At 37.3% G+C, this 21947-nt stretch overlaps 1 protein-coding gene and 2 long non-coding RNA genes across 3 annotated transcripts in view; 2 read left to right on the top strand and 1 right to left on the bottom strand.

The window, feature by feature from the left end:
- Positions 1–21947, bottom strand: part of LOC149774876 (uncharacterized) — a 138068-nt gene that overhangs the window by 17588 nt on the left and 98533 nt on the right. The window lies entirely within an intron of this gene.
- On the top strand, positions 3711–12004 carry LOC149774880 (uncharacterized). The gene is made up of 2 exons (XR_016416694.1): positions 3711–4093; positions 11470–12004. It is a non-coding gene; the product is annotated as an uncharacterized LOC149774880 (long non-coding RNA).
- Positions 12962–21514, top strand: LOC149774879 (uncharacterized). The gene is made up of 2 exons (XR_016416691.1): positions 12962–13602; positions 20980–21514. It is a non-coding gene; the product is annotated as an uncharacterized LOC149774879 (long non-coding RNA).

The raw sequence follows: 21947 nt of genomic DNA, 5'->3' as shown, positions 1-21947 counted from the left end.
TATTTATTGATTTAATCGCTTTAGCACTTTTAATATATTTATCGGTTCTTCCTCGTGCAGAGTTATCGCTCTGAGTAACAATCTGTAAGTTAGATAAATTATTATTAGTTTGTTCCCATCAACGTGGTCGATCACATGACCGTCCTTGATTATTCCGAAGAAACATTCAAACACGAAAAGCTGTAAACATCAGATATCCAGTATTGATAATATTACCAACTGTTTTTTTTTTATTTGCAATTCCTAACCACACCATCGCAAGATGCTTCGTAGTTTTCAATAATCGGATGCTTCGTAAATATTGTATTCATATAGAAATTACTATTTGTCTAAATCATAATTTGTCTGAGAACTTATTTAGATAATCCATCTCCGATTTAAAAGCGTTGTTACTGGTGATTTATTTTGTCATAATATATTTTAAGTTCTCTGTATTTTTACCACCGTCATTTGCACACAAATGTGTTTTTCTTCTGACTCCAACTCCACACCGCATACGCTGAGTTGGTCCCGCGCAACCCCGACGAATGCACTGCAAATGCTGCCCGCAGAGTTCTTTTTTGCTGGATGTTTCACAAGTCAACGAACCGACCATCAACCATTTACATTGATTCATTATTATATTAGATATTTGTCTAAAATATAATATGACTACAACTAAGCCTTTATTTGATCTTCGTGATGTTGAACAGGATTTAAGTGATGTCAATAATGCCAAAAAAAAGAGTTTTATGATGATGGAGCATTTCATGTATGGTCCACGTGGAAAATTATGTACGATGACGGTGTTATTGATAATACGATGAATGATACGCGGGCGAAAAAAATAATCGATTATATTGGTAGTCATCATCGTAGTAAGAAATTTATAGTTAGAATAAAATTTATTGTGCAAACGACGGATCCTGATGCATGGATTATTCGTGATAAACGTGATCCTATAGTTAAGGGGAAAAAACTTATTTTATGAGGTGATTCTAGACCAGGTCTATTAACTGGAATTGACAAACCATATTACGAGCGATCGTATCTCGTGACCGCAGTTGTTTATGGAATTTATCAACTTAATGATAAAACCGATGTTGAAAATCTTGCTTCGATGAAATTTGCTTCGTTAAATTGTATGGCCTAGCGAGTAATGGAATATTTTGCATATACGAAACGCGGATCGAGTTTAACGGATTTAAGACGCAAACAGGTAATCACATGGATTGAATCAATTGCTGATAAAGGAGCATCAATAAACTACGCTGCTGAGTTATCGAGTAAATTAAAATTTCCTGTGCTAGTGAAAACTTTATCAGGAGAGATTTTATATGAATCAGTAAATAAATCAAGAGGATCACCAATTACAATTATTGATCATAATTCACACGCGTTGACTTCCGCGGTAACAATATTTTCACAAAATCGTGTTGTAAAATTATATGCAGGAAAACAATTATTTGATTTTATTTACGAAATAAGTAAGAACGACCCTGTGTCAGTGTGGTTATTTAAAAGCTCTGAAAACGAATACGATCAGTTTGTAAGACCTAATGGTGATTTATACAGAAACGAGTCTTTACATGATGAGATGAAAAAACTAGCAGAAAAATATTCCATGAGCGAGCAATTATTAGTTAATTTTTTTACTGTTCCATCAGTTGCTGCTCATGTTGCTCTGGAAACAAACTCGTGGAAACCAACACGTGCCGAGTTTCTAGAAAATATCCAGCAGAGTTGTGTCGAATACGGAGACGGTGGTTTGTGGAATACTAAATATAATTACAGCGATATGATATCAGTTGACATGATCGCGTGTTATCCAGAAAGTTTTCTGGGGATGGGCGAATGCGCAAAGTACTTAAAGTTTGGACACCCCACAAGCGAAATGACACGAGTATCAATTAATGGACCGTTACCGGATTTTCCTCTGACGAGATTTGCTCGTGTAGTATCATTTGAGTTTGCTAGAAATATCCATGGAATTTGTTATATTTGGTTTGGTAGACACTTCTCAGAGAGACGTTGGGTTCCAATAGTGTTACTGAGATATGTGCTTGATTATTTGATGTTAACGTCGTTGGTGGTTAACGAAGCGATTCTATCACATAAAAAAAACAAATCAGTATTTGGTTACCAACTCAAAACTCGCATGATGAAAAAACAGCAAAGGATCTTGGTAGAAAAATGATTGGTAAATTTACTCAGGGTGGAGCATATGATCACCAAGGACATCATTCACGATTAATCATGGATGATACTGAATTAGATTTTATAATCGATGATACTGCTGCGAGAAATATATTTTCTAATCGAGAGAGTATTTACTTGCCAGATGGAAACAAAATTAGGGACGGTTGTTAGTTACATTGATGGAGAATCCCTTCAATATTGTAACGGCCAAGCTAGGTCCTGATAATACTATCTTGGAGTATCGCACCAGGGATGAGTATGCTTCTTATCAGCTGACTGAGGAGGGGGAGAATGGAGTAAACTCGAACTCTTGATTTCTTTTCAACCATAACACAAGATGATTCATTTATTAAGAAACAGCGAATAAAGCCAGTTCATGACCATGACAGTCTTGTTGTTTTGTCCTAAGCCAAAATATTATCATTGTTTGAAGGTACTGTATGGTATATGATAATTTCATGCAAGGTCAGGATACACATTAGCACTATGCTATTAGTTCATTATATTATTTCTTCTGATGAGTAAAGATTATATTAGAGTTACCATATGTGAATTTAGTTGCATTAAAGGTTACTACAGAAGAGAAACTATGATTTGATTGTAATCGTGAAATGTAAAAATCTGCAAGGAAAACACTTGCTTGACTTTACACTTCAACCTTCGCGTAATACTTATTTGAAGTGTATTGGTATAAATGGAAGTAAATTGGCTGTCAAGTCGGTGAGGAAAACACTCACAGTGACTTAGACAACTAATAAATTATAAAATAGACACATAACTTATGTTTTATAGATTGCTAGAATAATCAAGTATTGTTGAATTGAATTTAGAATGTCAAGTCGGTGAGGAAAACACTCACAATGACTTAGACAACTAGTAAATTATAAAATAGACAAATAACTTGTGTTTTATAGATTGCTAGAATAATCAAGTATTGTTGAATTGAAGTTAGAATGTCAAGTCGGTGAGGAAAACACTCACAATGACTTAGACATTTTATTTCCCTAAGAACTTTGTTGGACCTATAATTTAAGAAGAAAAAAGGAATTATATATTTGTAGTGTAGCAGAACTTTTCTGTATGTCTTTAGCTTCATAAAACTAATTAAATAAAGAAAATAAATAAAGAAATGAATAAAAGTATTGGTCTGTGAGGACAACACTCACTTGACCATATAACTGAATTTCAAATAACAAATGATAAAACAATATCTATATTGCTTGTAAAATAAATTAGAAATGACTAGAATGTGTACAAGTTGGAAGAGAGAAAGGAATTAAAAATAATATTAAAAAAAAAAAAAAAAATTGATTTGCACTTAAATAAGCTTTAAAAAAAAAATATTTACTGTCCAAAATATTGCCTAAAGTTACATAATTCTCTAATAAACTAAACAAAACAAAATAAAAAAAAAATAAAAAAATAAAACTTACAATAACTGTGATGTACCTAGTTTGATGGCTGCTAGCTGACTGAACCCTCTCAAGCAGCCCACAAAGCCTTATATACTCCTGACAAAACCCACAATACCCACAAAACCCACAATCCTTGTTGGAATGTTCAAACCATCAGGCGCTAGTATTGAATGTATATATTTAGTAAATTTTCACAGTGATTGTTTATGGAAATTACCAGCGGGATATTTTACACATTACTACATTGCGAATGAATTGCCATAAGTAAAAATAGAAAAAGAAAAAAAATTCAGTTTTGTATTTCGCGGCACATACCGTGTTAGCCTGTCGCTATAGCAATGGTTCGGAAACCGTGTTATGCACTCTTACAATATTACCGAGGTAGACCGCATGAAAGGGTAGTCAACAGTTATATGTACCAAATAAACAAAGAAGAGGAAAAACAAACTTAAATGCAATGACGTATACAAACGAAACCCCAGGGACTATAAACACATTGAGTATGTAGTGTACAGTCTTAAGCTGTTAACTAGAAATAGCCATTAATCGAATTATCAAGGATGCCAGCCGCCGGCATGATACTCCCTATTTTCGCTATCACAAAAACACGTAGACTATACCAGCTAACTATTAATCGACAAGTAAACAAAACACAGGATCCTAGAAAATAGTAATGTCAACTCATTTGAGCAATTCACTGCTAATGCACAGATTTATAATTTAAAAAAAAAAAAAATCTATACCGAATTGGACGGCTTGTATGAATAGTGTTTACCGTATATATGCATGCATACCTCACTCCCTAAATGCAAGTTATTACAATACCCTCTGCCAAGAGTGTTAATGTCCTCACCACACTCTTAAAATTTACACTGAAGGCACTTGTATACACAAAACTGATGCTTTAAATTTTATAGAAAGTACTGTAGTAATGGTAGGAGCAGTTGAAATATAATGGTTATAATTTACACAGAAAACTCAACATCTTCAGGAACAAGAACATGGAATTAAATTACTCAGATTATCTATAAACAATAGATACTGTAATTCAACACTGATATCAATAATATCTTAAATTCCAAATTCCGAGCCTACAGATGTCACAGGTTTCAAGCACAAGTACTATGTTAACAATGAAATGTTTAAGAACATATGTACACTAATTTGGCTTAAGAGCAATTCTGGGTACAAGTTTTGTTTCCCTATTATAAAGTATAAATTGCACAGTAAGAAAAATTCAGTAATTTCAAATATATGTGACAATACTAAATGAACTTATTCATTATTCAATACTAAACTGCATATGACTGTTAAAAGAAACAAACTTGCATACCTATTGTGATCCTATGAACCAATTTCAGACTACATATTGTAGAAAGAAAAAAAAAATACTTTACATCTGTATGAAGTAACTTATTTTTGAAGTTTTCAACTTTCCTTTAAACAGCAAATGTGTTAATATAAACTCATGTTGCTAAACTGATATAAGCAATTCTAGAAAAGATGAATATGTATATAATGTATTCCATTTACTGACTGATAATATACTGTTAAAATTAAAGTTTACAACGCTTGATATTTCAGGGTAAGTTGAACATATAATTGGCAAACTTCAGAGCAGTGAGCCAAATCAGTTATGCATGCATGACATTTTAAAATCAAATATCGGTGTAGTTTACAACAATAATATATATGCCAATAGAATGCAATGCATGACTATAGAGGGAAAAAAAAATTAAAAAAAATAATTGTCATTAGGAGCACACGTCTACTTGAAACATTGGTTGTATGCCTGTACTGGCCAAAATAATTGTATGCGGCATGCAGTTTGATATGCCAATAGATAATGCATCATCACTTAGGTGAGCCCAGAAAAAAAAAATTAATATAAAAATATTATTATAATTTTTCTTGTTTTTCAACCCTGTTTAGTTTCAAATATATAGTCCTTGCACTAACTATTCAAAATTGACATTATATTACTGCTTCACAACCAGCTCTGTCAATATTTATGAACTGTGTTTTAAACAACTAATGTTCTTTTCCAGTTCTTGATTCCAGGACCGCCATTCTGGAAGCCTTTATCGTCCATCTTGGGGGTTTTTCACCTGTATATTTCTTCAGTTTGTTGTGATGAACAAGTTTTTCTTTCCCAAATGAATCCAGCTGTATCAGGTAATTTAAACAACTTATTGTCCGCTTGACAACATATGGTCCATCATACATGTTCTGCAATTTTGGTGACATATCTGTCTTCCTACCATCAGCTATTAACCACACTAAATCTCCTGGCTGGTAAGAACTCTGGGACACCTTGGCATCATATAAGTCTTTCTGGTGTCTTGCTGCAGACTGTAAATGTTTTCTGGCAACCTGATGAGCATGATGCATCCTATCTCTAATCAGATCAACATACTCACCATAACTTGTGAAATTTCCTCTTGTCTGGTTCTGCACATATCCAAATGCAAGTTCTACAGGCAACCTTACTTCTCTTCCTAACATCAGTAAGTTTGGTGTTAAACCTGTGGACTCGTGTGGTGTTGCTCGATAAGCAGCTGCTAAACAACCTAGGTGCAAATCCCAGTTCTCTTGCTCTCCCTTTAAATAGGCTTTGATCATCCTTAGAAGAGTACGATTGAACCTCTCTACTAGTCCATTACATCTTGGATTTCTAACACTTGTTCTAGTTTTCCGTATTTCTAACATCTGGCATAACTTTATGAAAATTTCACTTTCATAGTTCCGACCTTGATCAGAATGTATGGTCAAAGGGCATCCAAATCTGCTAATAACCTCCTCCAGTATTTTCTGTGCACATGTTTCAGCAGTCTGGTCAGGTACTGCAAATATTTCGACCCATTTGGTAAAATGATCAGTTGCAACCAAAATGTACTGGTTTCCCCTAGGTGTCTGAGGTAAAGGCCCCAAAATATATGTTGCCAACCTATCTAAGGGTGCTCCAACTGCCATGTTACCCAATGGTGCTCTTGGGTTCTTGTTGGGTTTCTTATTTGCAGCACAAATATCACATTTCATTACCCAGTTCTTAATGTCTTCCCGCATTTCAAACCAGTAAAATCTTTGAAGGGTTTTCTCACGTGTCTTCTTTATTCCTAAGTGTCCAGATAACACAGAGTCATGCATCTGAAACATTATATCCCTCCTCAGTACCCAAGGAACAATGAATTGTAAATGTTCTCCAGTGCCATCTTTCCTGATGAACTTCTTAAACAGAACCCCATCCTGAAGTTCTAAGATATCCCATAATAACCAATAATGTCGAGTTGCTGCACTCAAAGCAGTAATTGCTGCACTCGATTGTTGTTTATTTTCTTGTTTTGCCTTCATGATAGGACCTATATCTTCATCTTCTTCTTGTAGTTGTTGGAGTTTCATCATGCTGTAGTTTCCAGCCCAAGCTACCCAGCTGTCTGACTTATTCTCCTTTCTGCAATGAACTTCTTTCTCCTTTTCAGGGACTAACTGTGTCTGTAAATCCTTTCTGTATTGAGCTCTGGTTTTCACAGTTCTTAAATTCTCACTCTCTTGTTCAGTCCTGACAGTGGGACCCACTGCCTGATTGGAACCCATCACTTGTTCTACATCATTAAAGGTCAGGCTGTCAACTACTTGATGGTCATCTGTAGTTTCTTCTAAATTAACAATCTGAAGACCCTCTGCCTGCTTAGGACCCAATCTGTTTGTTGCTGAGACATATCCCATCATGTTGTCTTCTCTTTTCCTACATTTCCTACATGGTCCACAGCGCAAAGGTTCCATCATATCAACATCATCACAGTTGCAATCACGTGGATTAGGACACCTGCTGAGAGCATCTGCATTGCCATGCTTGGTGCCACGACGGTATTCCACTGTAAAGTTATATGCTGATAGGATTTCAATCCATCTAGCTATCCGTACCTTTGGTTCTTTCAGTTTGAACAGCCAAACTAAAGCTTGATGGTCTGTCCTGATTTTGAAGGTTCTGCCCAAAAGGTATTGTCTAAAATATTCAACAAAATAACGTACTGCTAATAGTTCCTTGTCCGTTGCACAGTAGTTTTTCTCTGCTCTGTTTAAAGATCGACTGGCAGAGGCTATCACTCGTTCCTTCCCATCTTGGTATTGACTGAGAACAGCTCACTGGCATCGGTGTCGAGAATAAACTCACAAGTAGATAAAGGATAAGCCATGATATCTGTACTTGTAAGCGCTGTCTTTAGATGTTCAAATGCTTCATCACATAATGGTGTCCACTGAAAAGATTTCCCCTTGCGTGTCAATTCCACCAAAGGGCGTACAATCTTGGAAAAATGTTTCACAAAACGGCGATAATAACTTCCTATCCCTAATATTTGTCGTACCTCTGTTACATTTGCAGGTGTAGGCCATTCTAGTATTTTCATGATGTTCCTAGGGCATGGTTTTACTCCTTCCTTGCTAACAATATGACCCAAAAATTCCACCTCCTTTTGTAGTAAATGACATTTATCTGGCTTCAATTTTAATCCAGCATTTTGTATTCTTTGCAACACTTCTTCAAGTCGTAAATGTGTTCCTCAAAGTTTTCCCCAAAAACAATGATGTCATCAATGTAAATTAGACAGGTTTGCCATTGAAGTCCTTGAAGTACTAACTCAACTAGGCGTTGAAAAGTACCTGGGGCTCCGGTAAGTCCCATGAGCATAGTCTTGTATTCAAAGAGTCCATACTTGGTGACGAAAGCTGCCTTTGGAATGTCTTCACCCCTTACTGGAATTTGGTGATACCCTGAGGTAAGATCCAGTGTTGAGAAGGACTCTGCTCCAGCGACAGCATCCAAGCAATCTTGCACACGGGGTAAAGGAAAAGCATCTTTAACAGTTACTGCATTCAGTCGTCTGTAATCAACGCAAGGTCTAACCTGGCCATTCTTCTTTCTAACCAGCACAATGGGTGATGCCCAAGGTGAAGTTGATTTCTGTATTACTCCTTTATCCTCCAGTTCTTGTATTGCTTTCTTTTCATCTGCAGCAAAGGCCAATGGCACTCGTCTTGGGGGTTGTTTGACTGGTTTTGCATCTTTAGTGTCAATGCTGTGCTCAATTAGTGTTGTCAATCCTAAATCATTGTCATCTCTGGAGAATGTATTTGCAAACTTATTAAGTAAATTTGCTATCACTTTTGATTCTTGTGGGCCTTTTGTTGCAACAGTACTCTCATACAAATCTTGTAAGTGTTCTGGTACAATGCAGCTTTCAGTCCCAGCAGAGATATCTCTTTTTACATCCACTCTTTCGAAGTTACTCTTCATCCCACTAAGACATTGTCTTTCTGACTTCTGATTTTTGATTCTGCGGATTTGGCTAAAATTTCTGGTTTCTTCAGTATCTTCAGTGTCAAAGAGTGTCATTTGAATACCGTCATGTCTGTATGCTTGTCCAGTGCGTGTATCCTGTTTGATAAATACAGCTGTTGGGTATGGATTGAGTACTCTAAGTTTCTGAGTGACTTTATCTTTTGTGTCCACTAGGGCAGGAGCCACAATCAAGGAATATTTATCTGTAAAATTTTCACTTGGTTCAATCAGAAACTCATTTTTTTTTATAATTCCATCTTCTTCCTTCCTATCCACAAAAACATCTATTACTGCTTCACTATTTCCTGGTATGATGAAATCGTCTGCTGTTCTTACGTTTCTCACTGTATCATCATTAAGTCCAATCTGTATGCATGGTATTGATACACCATGAAGTTTAATTACCCCTTTGCTTAGCAAAATGTCGGCAGGTCCATCATTCTCATTTTGCAGTATGTCTATTCCAAGAAGTCCTTCGTCTTCAATTTTTGCAACTATAACTTCCCTGTCCAGTTTCAGTGGTCCCAATTCTAGATGAAATGTGGCTTTTCCCAATTCTTTTAACAGTGTCCCACCTGCTCCAGCCAAAGTTACAGACTTCTTTAACGGTGGACGTTTCTCCTCAGGTATTTGATTATAAACTCTGTCAGCAATAATGGTCTTTGTTGCACCCGTATCTGCAGTAAACATCAGTTTCACCCCTTCTATTGAACCCTTAATGTAAATTCCATCATACTTTGGGATGCGTCGTCTGATAAATTCTGGATTTATTTGATCATTATCTTCCATATGTGGGCTCTTGTCATATGGGGCTGCACTTAGGCCCGTGGAGCCAGCCCTATCTCGTTTAAAGCATCAGAGTTGCAAGCAGTCGGAATGGTGACTGATTTCTCTTGAAGAGTGGGTTCTCCAGTTTGCATATTTGACCTCGGTCCATCAGCATAGAGTTTTGTATGCTTAAATGGGCAGTCTCTTGAAAAATGTCCCTGCTCCCCACAACTAAAACAGGTTAGATTGTGACCATTCCCCTCAGTTTTCCTCTGATAAGTTTGCATTTGTTGCCTGCTTCCCTTGCGTAGCAATGTGGACATATTGTTTTGCTGTATTCTCTTCAACCCATCTTCAATTTTCTTTATTTTATCAACTATCTGTTGTAGAATTTCTTGGTCTTGGGATTTATTCCCGCTAGATTTCTCACTTTCTATCGTGTCTTCTTTTCTTGTCTTTAGAGTGACAGGTCCAACCTTTACTGTATTCTGTGTTTCTTTACACCATCATTCTTTACTGGTACCCGGTATACATGCTCACCTGTTCCGTACTCACCTTCCTCAATTAATTCGCAATCATCATCTAAATCTGACTCAACTCCCTGTGGTGTAGTCCTTCTGGTCATCTTTTTAAATGTTCTATCTTGCGCAGACTCATGGACATTGGGACGTGTCTTGGTTTGCATAAAATTTACTACATGATACACTGCTTCATCAATGTCATTTGGTTCCTTGACATATTCTACCTGGAAACGTGCTCTGTCATCATACAGACCATCTAAAAATCTTCTAAGTAAATCTTCTCTTCTGGTTCTTGTGTCTCTGTTAGGATGTGCCTTGTCATACAGCCGCTTTAACTCTGCAGCATACTCCTCTGCAAGCTCTCCTGGTTTTTGCTTCCTTCTGCTGAATTGCCCAGCATAAGTCTTTGTTGTCTCCACAATACGATAGCGATTGTTCAGCTCATTCACTAGTGCTCTGAAATTTCCTAAGGTCTTTCTAGGAAGCTGACTGAATACAAAGTCCCCAGCCTGTCCATGCAGGCGTGGTAATAACTCATCCAGTTTCTGCTCATCGGTCCAGTGTTGCCTATCAGCTATTGCTGAAAACCTGTTAATCCATACATTCCATGATTCTTTCCCAGTAAATGCAGGAAGTCGCACACTATGACTCCTTGCAGTTCTGAAACTTGTGGCCTGTCCCATATTTAGACTAGATCTGGAAATGCCCGAACTATACCCTTCAACTTCAACATCACTCCCATCTGATGAACTCATAATATCATCAGCATTACCTTCGCTATCCTGTGACATTCGTGTCCTTGCCGAATGCACTTTTCTATTACTTCTTCTTGTCTCAATAACTGAATCTCGAGACTCCTCAGCTGGAGTATTTCCACAAGATGGTGACTGGGCCCTAGCCACCAACCCTTGTAATACATTCTCTATACTCCGCATTGTCCCAGATACCTCTTTCATAAACCCTTGCATTGCAGTACTTACTGCAGATACAACGCTTCCAGTCAGATCTGTAGACTTTTCCTTGGCCATTTCAGCATTTTCTCCAATAACATCAACTTGGTCAACACCATGTAGATTCCTCTGCCACTCTCTGGTGGCTGGCAACACCTGGACAGATGCATTTAATCTTCTTGACCTTCTCTCAGTAGCTTCACATGACCTACTTGGCCCTGCATTATAATCAATATCAGTTGCCCTATTATCGTTTAAATCTTCATTTCTCATATGTGTCCTGTCGTCTTTTTCAGAGATGACATCCTCACCAAATTCACTGTGATCTTCAACTGCTGATTCCACTGGAAATCTGCATCCAGCATCCATTTCTACTTCACATGAGGACCCTTTGCCTTGGATCTGGTCCTGCTTGACAGTCAGTTGACTCATCCCCTGAGCTTTTTGATTCCCCTGTTTGCCCATGACAGATACAACAGCTCAAATTAAGGTGCAGTATACCCAGACTCACTTGTTTGGAGCTCTGTATCAGCAAGATATCTCCAGCGGAACCTCCTCCTGAGGTACTTGCAACTTCTCTTGGACCTGGGTTTGAATCTCAGGATCTGTCTTCCACAATGGCAGATCCCACCACTGCCACCAGACTTTGTAACGGCCAAGCTAGGTCCTGATAATACTATCTTGGAGTATCGCACCAGGGATGAGTATGCTTCTTATCAGCTGACTGAGGAGGGGGAGAATGGAGTAAACTCGAACTCTTGATTTCTTTTCAACCATAACACAAGATGATTCATTTATTAAGAAACAGCGAATAAAGCCAGTTCATGACCATGACAGTCTTGTTGTTTTGTCCTAAGCCAAAATATTATCATTGTTTGAAGGTACTGTATGGTATATGATAATTTCATGCAAGGTCAGGATACACATTAGCACTATGCTATTAGTTCATTATAATATTTCTTCTGATGAGTAAAGATTATATTAGAGTTACCATATGTGAATTTAGTTGCATTAAAGGTTACTACAGAAGAGAAACTATGATTTGATTGTAATCGTGAAATGTAAAAATCTGCAAGGAAAACACTTGCTTGACTTTACACTTCAACCTTCGCGTAATACTTATTTGAAGTGTATTGGTATAAATGGAAGTAAATTGGCTGTCAAGTCGGTGAGGAAAACACTCACAGTGACTTAGACAACTAATAAATTATAAAATAGACACATAACTTATGTTTTATAGATTGCTAGAATAATCAAGTATTGTTGAATTGAATTTAGAATGTCAAGTCGGTGAGGAAAACACTCACAATGACTTAGACAACTAGTAAATTATAAAATAGACAAATAACTTGTGTTTTATAGATTGCTAGAATAATCAAGTATTGTTGAATTGAAGTTAGAATGTCAAGTCGGTGAGGAAAACACTCACAATGACTTAGACATTTTATTTCCCTAAGAACTTTGTTGGACCTATAATTTAAGAAGAAAAAAGGAATTATATATTTGTAGTGTAGCAGAACTTTTCTGTATGTCTTTAGCTTCATAAAACTAATTAAATAAAGAAAATAAATAAAGAAATGAATAAAAGTATTGGTCTGTGAGGACAACACTCACTTGACCATATAACTGAATTTCAAATAACAAATGATAAAACAATATCTATATTGCTTGTAAAATAAATTAGAAATGACTAGAATGTGTACAAGTTGGAAGAGAGAAAGGAATTAAAAATAATATTTAAAAAAAAAAAAAAAAAATTGATTTGCACTTAAATAAGCTTTAAAAAAAAAATATTTACTGTCCAAAATATTGCCTAAAGTTACATAATTCTCTAATAAACTAAACAAAACAAAATAAAAAAAAAAATAAAAAAATAAAACTCACAATAACTGTGATGTACCTAGTTTGATGGCTGCTAGCTGACTGAACCCTCTCAAGCAGCCCACAAAGCCTTATATACTCCTGACAAAACCCACAATACCCACAAAACCCACAATACACACAAAACCCACAACGCCCACAAAACCCACAATACCCACAAAACCCACAAAACCCACAATCCTTGTTGGAATGTTCAAACCATCAGGCGCTAGTATTGAATGTATATATTTAGTAAATTTTCACAGTGATTGTTTATGGAAATTACCAGCGGGATATTTTACACATTACTACATTGCGAATGAATTGCCATAAGTAAAAATAGAAAAAGAAAAAAAATTCAGTTTTGTATTTCGCGGCACATACCGTGTTAGCCTGTCGCTATAGCAATGGTTCGGAAACCGTGTTATGCACTCTTACAATATTACCGAGGTAGACCGCATGAAAGGGTAGTCAACAGTTATATGTACCAAATAAACAAAGAAGAGGAAAAACAAACTTAAATGCAATGACGTATACAAACGAAACCCCAGGGACTATAAACACATTGAGTATGTAGTGTACAGTCTTAAGCTGTTAACTAGAAATAGCCATTAATCGAATTATCAAGGATGCCAGCCGCCGGCATGATACTCCCTATTTTCGCTATCACAAAAACACGTAGACTATACCAGCTAACTATTAATCGACAAGTAAACAAAACACAGGATCCTAGAAAATAGTAATGTCAACTCATTTGAGCAATTCACTGCTAATGCACAGATTTATAATTTAAAAAAAAAAAAAAATCTATACCGAATTGGACGGCTTGTATGAATAGTGTTTACCGTATATATGCATGCATACCTCACTCCCTAAATGCAAGTTATTACAATACCCTCTGCCAAGAGTGTTAGTGTCCTCACCACACTCTTAAAATTTACACTGAAGGCACTTGTATACACAAAACTGATGCTTTAAATTTTATAGAAAGTACTGTAGTAATGGTAGGAGCAGTTGAAATATAATGGTTATAATTTACACAGAAAACTCAACATCTTCAGGAACAAGAACATGGAATTAAATTACTCAGATTATCTATAAACAATAGATACTGTAATTCAACACTGATATCAATAATATCTTAAATTCCAAATTCCGAGCCTACAGATGTCACAGGTTTCAAGCACAAATACTATGTTAACAATGAAATGTTTAAGAACATATGTACACTAATTTGGCTTAAGAGCAATTCTGGGTACAAGTTTTGTTTCCCTATTATAAAGTATAAATTGCACAGTAAGAAAAATTCAGTAATTTCAAATATATGTGACAATACTAAATGAACTTATTCATTATTCAATACTAAACTGCATATGACTGTTAAAAGAAACAAACTTGCATACCTATTGTGATCCTATGAACCAATTTCAGACTACATATTGTAGAAAGAAAAAAAAAATACTTTACATCTGTATGAAGTCACTTATTTTTGAAGTTTTCAACTTTCCTTTAAACAGCAAATGTGTTAATATAAACTCATGTTGCTAAACTGATATAAGCAATTCTAGAAAAGATGAATATGTATATAATGTATTCCATTTACTGACTGATAATATACTGTTAAAATTAAAGTTTACAACGCTTGATATTTCAGGGTAAGTTGAACATATAATTGGCAAACTTCAGAGCAGTGAGCCAAATCAGTTATGCATGCATGACATTTTAAAATCAAATATCGGTGTAGTTTACAACAATAATATATATGCCAATAGAATGCAATGCATGACTATAGAGGGAAAAAAAAATAAAAAAAAATAATTGTCATTAGGAGCACACGTCTACTTGAAACATTGGTTGTATGCCTGTACTGGCCAAAATAATTGTATGCGGCATGCAGTTTGATATGCCAATAGATAATGCATCATCACTTAGGTGAGCCCAGAAAAAAAAAATTAATATAAAAATATTATTATAATTTTTCTTGTTTTTCAACCCTGTTTAGTTTCAAATATATAGTCCTTGCACTAACTATTCAAAATTGACATTATATTACTGCTTCACAACCAGCTCTGTCAATATTTATGAACTGTGTTTTAAACAACTAATGTTCTTTTCCAGTTCTTGATTCCAGGACCGCCATTCTGGAAGCCTTTATCGTCCATCTTGGGGGTTTTTCACCTGTATATTTCTTCAGTTTGTTGTGATGAACAAGTTTTTCTTTCCCAAATGAATCCAGCTGTATCAGGTAATTTAAACAACTTATTGTCCGCTTGACAACATATGGTCCATCATACATGTTCTGCAATTTTGGTGACATATCTGTCTTCCTACCATCAGCTATTAACCACACTAAATCTCCTGGCTGGTAAGAACTCTGGGACACCTTGGCATCATATAAGTCTTTCTGGTGTCTTGCTGCAGACTGTAAATGTTTTCTGGCAACCTGATGAGCATGATGCATCCTATCTCTAATCAGATCAACATACTCACCATAACTTGTGAAATTTCCTCTTGTCTGGTTCTGCACATATCCAAATGCAAGTTCTACAGGCAACCTTACTTCTCTTCCTAACATCAGTAAGTTTGGTTTTAAACCTGTGGACTCGTGTGGTGTTGCTCGATAAGCAGCTGCTAAACAACCTAGGTGCAAATCCCAGTTCTCTTGCTCTCCCTTTAAATAGGCTTTGATCATCCTTAGAAGAGTACGATTGAACCTCTCTACTAGTCCATTACATCTTGGATTTCTAACACTTGTTCTAGTTTTCCGTATTTCTAACATCTGGCATAACTTTATGAAAATTTCACTTTCATAGTTCCGACCTTGATCAGAATGTATGGTCAAAGGGCATCCAAATCTGCTAATAACCTCCTCCAGTATTTTCTGTGCACATGTTTCAGCAGTCTGGTCAGGTACTGCAAATATTTCGACCCATTTGGTAAAATGATCAGTTGCAACCAAAATGTACTGGTTTCCCCTAGGTGTCTGAGGTAAAGGCCCCAAAATATCTGTTGCCAACCTATCTAAGGGTGCTCCAACTGCCATGTTACCCAATGGTGCTCTTGGGTTCTTGTTGGGTTTCTTATTTGCAGCACAAATATCACATTTCATTAAACAGTTCTTAATGTCTTCCCGCATTTCAAACCAGTAAAATCTTTGAAGGGTTTTCTCACGTGTCTTCTTTATTCCTAAGTGTCCAGATAACACAGAGTCATGCATCTGAAACATTATATCCCTCCTCAGTACCCAAGGAACAATGAATTGTAAATGTTCTCCAGTGCCATCTTTCCTGATGAACTTCTTAAACAGAACCCCATCCTGAAGTTCTAAGATATCCCATAATAACCAATAATGTCGAGTTGCTGCACTCAAAGCAGTAATTGCTGCACTCGATTGTTGTTTATTTTCTTGTTTTGCCTTCATGATAGGACCTATATCTTCATCTTCTTCTTGTAGTTGTTGGAGTTTCATCATGCTGTAGTTTCCAGCCCAAGCTACCCAGCTGTCTGACTTATTCTCCTTTCTGCAATGAACTTCTTTCTCCTTTTCAGGGACTAACTGTGTCTGTAAATCCTTTCTGTATTGAGCTCTGGTTTTCACAGTTCTTAAATTCTCACTCTCTTGTTCAGTCCTGACAGTGGGACCCACTGCCTGATTGGAACCCATCACTTGTTCTACATCATTAAAGGTCAGGCTGTCAACTACTTGATGGTCATCTGTAGTTTCTTCTAAATTAACAATCTGAAGACCCTCTGCCTGCTTAGGACCCAATCTGTTTGTTGCTGAGACATATCCCATCATGTTGTCTTCTCTTTTCCTACATTTCCTACATGGTCCACAGCGCAAAGGTTCCATCATATCAACATCATCACAGTTGCAATCACGTGGATTAGGACACCTGCTGAGAGCATCTGCATTGCCATGCTTGGTGCCACGACGGTATTCCACTGTAAAGTTATATGCTGATAGGATTTCAATCCATCTAGCTATCCGTACCTTTGGTTCTTTCAGTTTGAACAGCCAAACTAAAGCTTGATGGTCTGTCCTGATTTTGAAGGTTCTGCCCAAAAGGTATTGTCTAAAATATTCAACAAAATAACGTACTGCTAATAGTTCCTTGTCCGTTGCACAGTAGTTTTTCTCTGCTCTGTTTAAAGATCGACTGGCAGAGGCTATCACTCGTTCCTTCCCATCTTGGTATTGACTGAGAACAGCTCACTGGCATCGGTGTCGAGAATAAACTCACAAGTAGATAAAGGATAAGCCATGATATCTGTACTTGTAAGCGCTGTCTTTAGATGTTCAAATGCTTCATCACATAATGGTGTCCACTGAAAAGATTTCCCCTTGCGTGTCAATTCCACCAAAGGGCGTACAATCTTGGAAAAATGTTTCACAAAACGGCGATAATAACTTCCCATCCCTAATATTTGTCGTACCTCTGTTACATTTGCAGGTGTAGGCCATTCTAGTATTTTCATGATGTTCCTAGGGCATGGTTTTACTCCTTCCTTGCTAACAATATGACCCAAAAATTCCACCTCCTTTTGTAGTAAATGACATTTATCTGGCTTCAATTTTAATCCAGCATTTTGTATTCTTTGCAACACTTCTTCAAGTCGTAAATGTGTTCCTCAAAGTTTTCCCCAAAAACAATGATGTCATCAATGTAAATTAGACAGGTTTGCCATTGAAGTCCTTGAAGTACTAACTCAACTAGGCGTTGAAAAGTACCTGGGGCTCCGGTAAGTCCCATGAGCATAGTCTTGTATTCAAAGAGTCCATACTTGGTGACGAAAGCTGCCTTTGGAATGTCTTCACCCCTTACTGGAATTTGGTGATACCCTGAGGTAAGATCCAGTGTTGAGAAGGACTCTGCTCCAGCGACAGCATCCAAGCAATCTTGCACACGGGGTAAAGGAAAAGCATCTTTAACAGTTACTGCATTCAGTCGTCTGTAATCAACGCAAGGTCTAACCTGGCCATTCTTCTTTCTAACCAGCACAATGGGTGATGCCCAAGGTGAAGTTGATTTCTGTATTACTCCTTTATCCTCCAGTTCTTGTATTGCTTTCTTTTCATCTGCAGCAAAGGCCAATGGCACTCGTCTTGGGGGTTGTTTGACTGGTTTTGCATCTTTAGTGTCAATGCTGTGCTCAATTAGTGTTGTCAATCCTAAATCATTGTCATCTCTGGAGAATGTATTTGCAAACTTATTAAGTAAATTTGCTATCACTTTTGATTCTTGTGGGCCTTTTGTTGCAACAGTACTCTCATACAAATCTTGTAAGTGTTCTGGTACAATGCAGCTTTCAGTCCCAGCAGAGATATCTCTTTTTACATCCACTCTTTCGAAGTTACTCTTCATCCCACTAAGACATTGTCTTTCTGACTTCTGATTTTTGATTCTGCGGATTTGGCTAAAATTTCTGGTTTCTTCAGTATCTTCAGTGTCAAAGAGTGTCATTTGAATACCGTCATGTCTGTATGCTTGTCCAGTGCGTGTATCCTGTTTGATAAATACAGCTGTTGGGTATGGATTGAGTACTCTAAGTTTCTGAGTGACTTTATCTTTTGTGTCCACTAGGGCAGGAGCCACAATCAAGGAATATTTATCTGTAAAATTTTCACTTGGTTCAATCAGAAACTCATTTTGTTTTATAATTCCATCTTCTTCCTTCCTATCCACAAAAACATCTATTACTGCTTCACTATTTCCTGGTATGATGAAATCGTCTGCTGTTCTTACGTTTCTCACTGTATCATCATTAAGTCCAATCTGTATGCATGGTATTGATACACCATGAAGTTTAATTACCCCTTTGCTTAGCAAAATGTCGGCAGGTCCATCATTCTCATTTTGCAGTATGTCTATTCCAAGAAGTCCTTCGTCTTCAATTTTTGCAACTATAACTTCCCTGTCCAGTTTCAGTGGTCCCAATTCTAGATGAAATGTGGCTTTTCCCAATTCTTTTAACAGTGTCCCACCTGCTCCAGCCAAAGTTACAGACTTCTTTAACGGTGGACGTTTCTCCTCAGGTATTTGATTATAAACTCTGTCAGCAATAATGGTCTTTGTTGCACCCGTATCTGCAGTAAACATCAGTTTCACCCCTTCTATTGAACCCTTAATGTAAATTCCATCATACTTTGGGATGCGTCGTCTGATAAATTCTGGATTTATTTGATCATTATCTTCCATATGTGGGCTCTTGTCATATGGGGCTGCACTTAGGCCCGTGGAGCCAGCCCTATCTCGTTTAAAGCATCAGAGTTGCAAGCAGTCGGAATGGTGACTGATTTCTCTTGAAGAGTGGGTTCTCCAGTTTGCATATTTGACCTCGGTCCATCAGCATAGAGTTTTGTATGCTTAAATGGGCAGTCTCTTGAAAAATGTCCCTGCTCCCCACAACTAAAACAGGTTAGATTGTGACCATTCCCCTCAGTTTTCCTCTGATAAGTTTGCATTTGTTGCCTGCTTCCCTTGCGTAGCAATGTGGACATATTGTTTTGCTGTATTCTCTTCAACCCATCTTCAATTTTCTTTATTTTATCAACTATCTGTTGTAGAATTTCTTGGTCTTGGGATTTATTCCCGCTAGATTTCTCACTTTCTATCGTGTCTTCTTTTCTTGTCTTTAGAGTGACAGGTCCAACCTTTACTGTATTCTGTGTTTCTTTACACCATCATTCTTTACTGGTACCCGGTATACATGCTCACCTGTTCCGTACTCACCTTCCTCAATTAATTCGCAATCATCATCTAAATCTGACTCAACTCCCTGTGGTGTAGTCCTTCTGGTCATCTTTTTAAATGTTCTATCTTGCGCAGACTCATGGACATTGGGACGTGTCTTGGTTTGCATAAAATTTACTACATGATACACTGCTTCATCAATGTCATTTGGTTCCTTGACATATTCTACCTGGAAACGTGCTCTGTCATCATACAGACCATCTAAAAATCTTCTAAGTAAATCTTCTCTTCTGGTTCTTGTGTCTCTGTTAGGATGTGCCTTGTCATACAGCCGCTTTAACTCTGCAGCATACTCCTCTGCAAGCTCTCCTGGTTTTTGCTTCCTTCTGCTGAATTGCCCAGCTTAAGTCTTTGTTGTCTCCACAATACGATAGCGATTGTTCAGCTCATTCACTAGTGCTCTGAAATTTCCTAAGGTCTTTCTAGGAAGCTGACTGAATACAAAGTCCCCAGCCTGTCCATGCAGGCGTGGTAATAACTCATCCAGTTTCTGCTCATCGGTCCAGTGTTGCCTATCAGCTATTGCTGAAAACCTGTTAATCCATACATTCCATGATTCTTTCCCAGTAAATGCAGGAAGTCGCACACTATGACTCCTTGCAGTTCTGAAACTTGTGGCCTGTCCCATATTTAGACTAGATCTGGAAATGCCCGAACTATACCCTTCAACTTCAACATCACTCCCATCTGATGAACTCATAATATCATCAGCATTACCTTCGCTATCCTGTGACATTCGTGTCCTTGCCGAATGCACTTTTCTATTACTTCTTCTTGTCTCAATAACTGAATCTCGAGACTCCTCAGCTGGAGTATTTCCACAAGATGGTGACTGGGCCCTAGCCACCAACCCTTGTAATACATTCTCTATACTCCGCATTGTCCCAGATACCTCTTTCATAAACCCTTGCATTGCAGTACTTACTGCAGATACAACGCTTCCAGTCAGATCTGTAGACTTTTCCTTGGCCATTTCAGCATTTTCTCCAATAACATCAACTTGGTCAACACCATGTAGATTCCTCTGCCACTCTCTGGTGGCTGGCAACACCTGGACAGATGCATTTAATCTTCTTGACCTTCTCTCAGTAGCTTCACATGACCTACTTGGCCCTGCATTATAATCAATATCAGTTGCCCTATTATCGTTTAAATCTTCATTTCTCATATGTGTCCTGTCGTCTTTTTCAGAGATGACATCCTCACCAAATTCACTGTGATCTTCAACTGCTGATTCCACTGGAAATCTGCATCCAGCATCCATTTCTACTTCACATGAGGACCCTTTGCCTTGGATCTGGTCCTGCTTGACAGTCAGTTGACTCATCCCCTGAGCTTTTTGATTCCCCTGTTTGCCCATGACAGATACAACAGCTCAAATTAAGGTGCAGTATACCCAGACTCACTTGTTTGGAGCTCTGTATCAGCAAGATATCTCCAGCGGAACCTCCTCCTGAGGTACTTGCAACTTCTCTTGGACCTGGGTTTGAATCTCAGGATCTGTCTTCCACAATGGCAGATCCCACCGCTGCCACCAGACTTTGTAACGGCCAAGCTAGGTCCTGATAATACTATCTTGGAGTATCGCACCAGGGATGAGTATGCTTCTTATCAGCTGACTGAGGAGGGGGAGAATGGAGTAAACTCGAACTCTTGATTTCTTTTCAACCATAACACAAGATGATTCATTTATTAAGAAACAGCGAATAAAGCCAGTTCATGACCATGACAGTCTTGTTGTTTTGTCCTAAGCCAAAATATTATCATTGTTTGAAGGTACTGTATGGTATATGATAATTTCATGCAAGGTCAGGATACACATTAGCACTATGCTATTAGTTCATTATAATATTTCTTCTGATGAGTAAAGATTATATTAGAGTTACCATATGTGAATTTAGTTGCATTAAAGGTTACTACAGAAGAGAAACTATGATTTGATTGTAATCGTGAAATGTAAAAATCTGCAAGGAAAACACTTGCTTGACTTTACACTTCAACCTTCGCGTAATACTTATTTGAAGTGTATTGGTATAAATGGAAGTAAATTGGCTGTCAAGTCGGTGAGGAAAACACTCACAGTGACTTAGACAACTAATAAATTATAAAATAGACACATAACTTATGTTTTATAGATTGCTAGAATAATCAAGTATTGT

Source organism: Sinohyriopsis cumingii, unplaced genomic scaffold (genome assembly GCF_028554795.1).
Source record: "Sinohyriopsis cumingii isolate HCF-2022 unplaced genomic scaffold, ASM2855479v2 utg000127l, whole genome shotgun sequence".
NCBI lineage: Eukaryota > Metazoa > Mollusca > Bivalvia > Unionida > Unionidae > Sinohyriopsis > Sinohyriopsis cumingii.
Note: the sequence above shows the minus strand (reverse complement) of the source record. Positions and strands in the feature narration are given on the sequence as shown.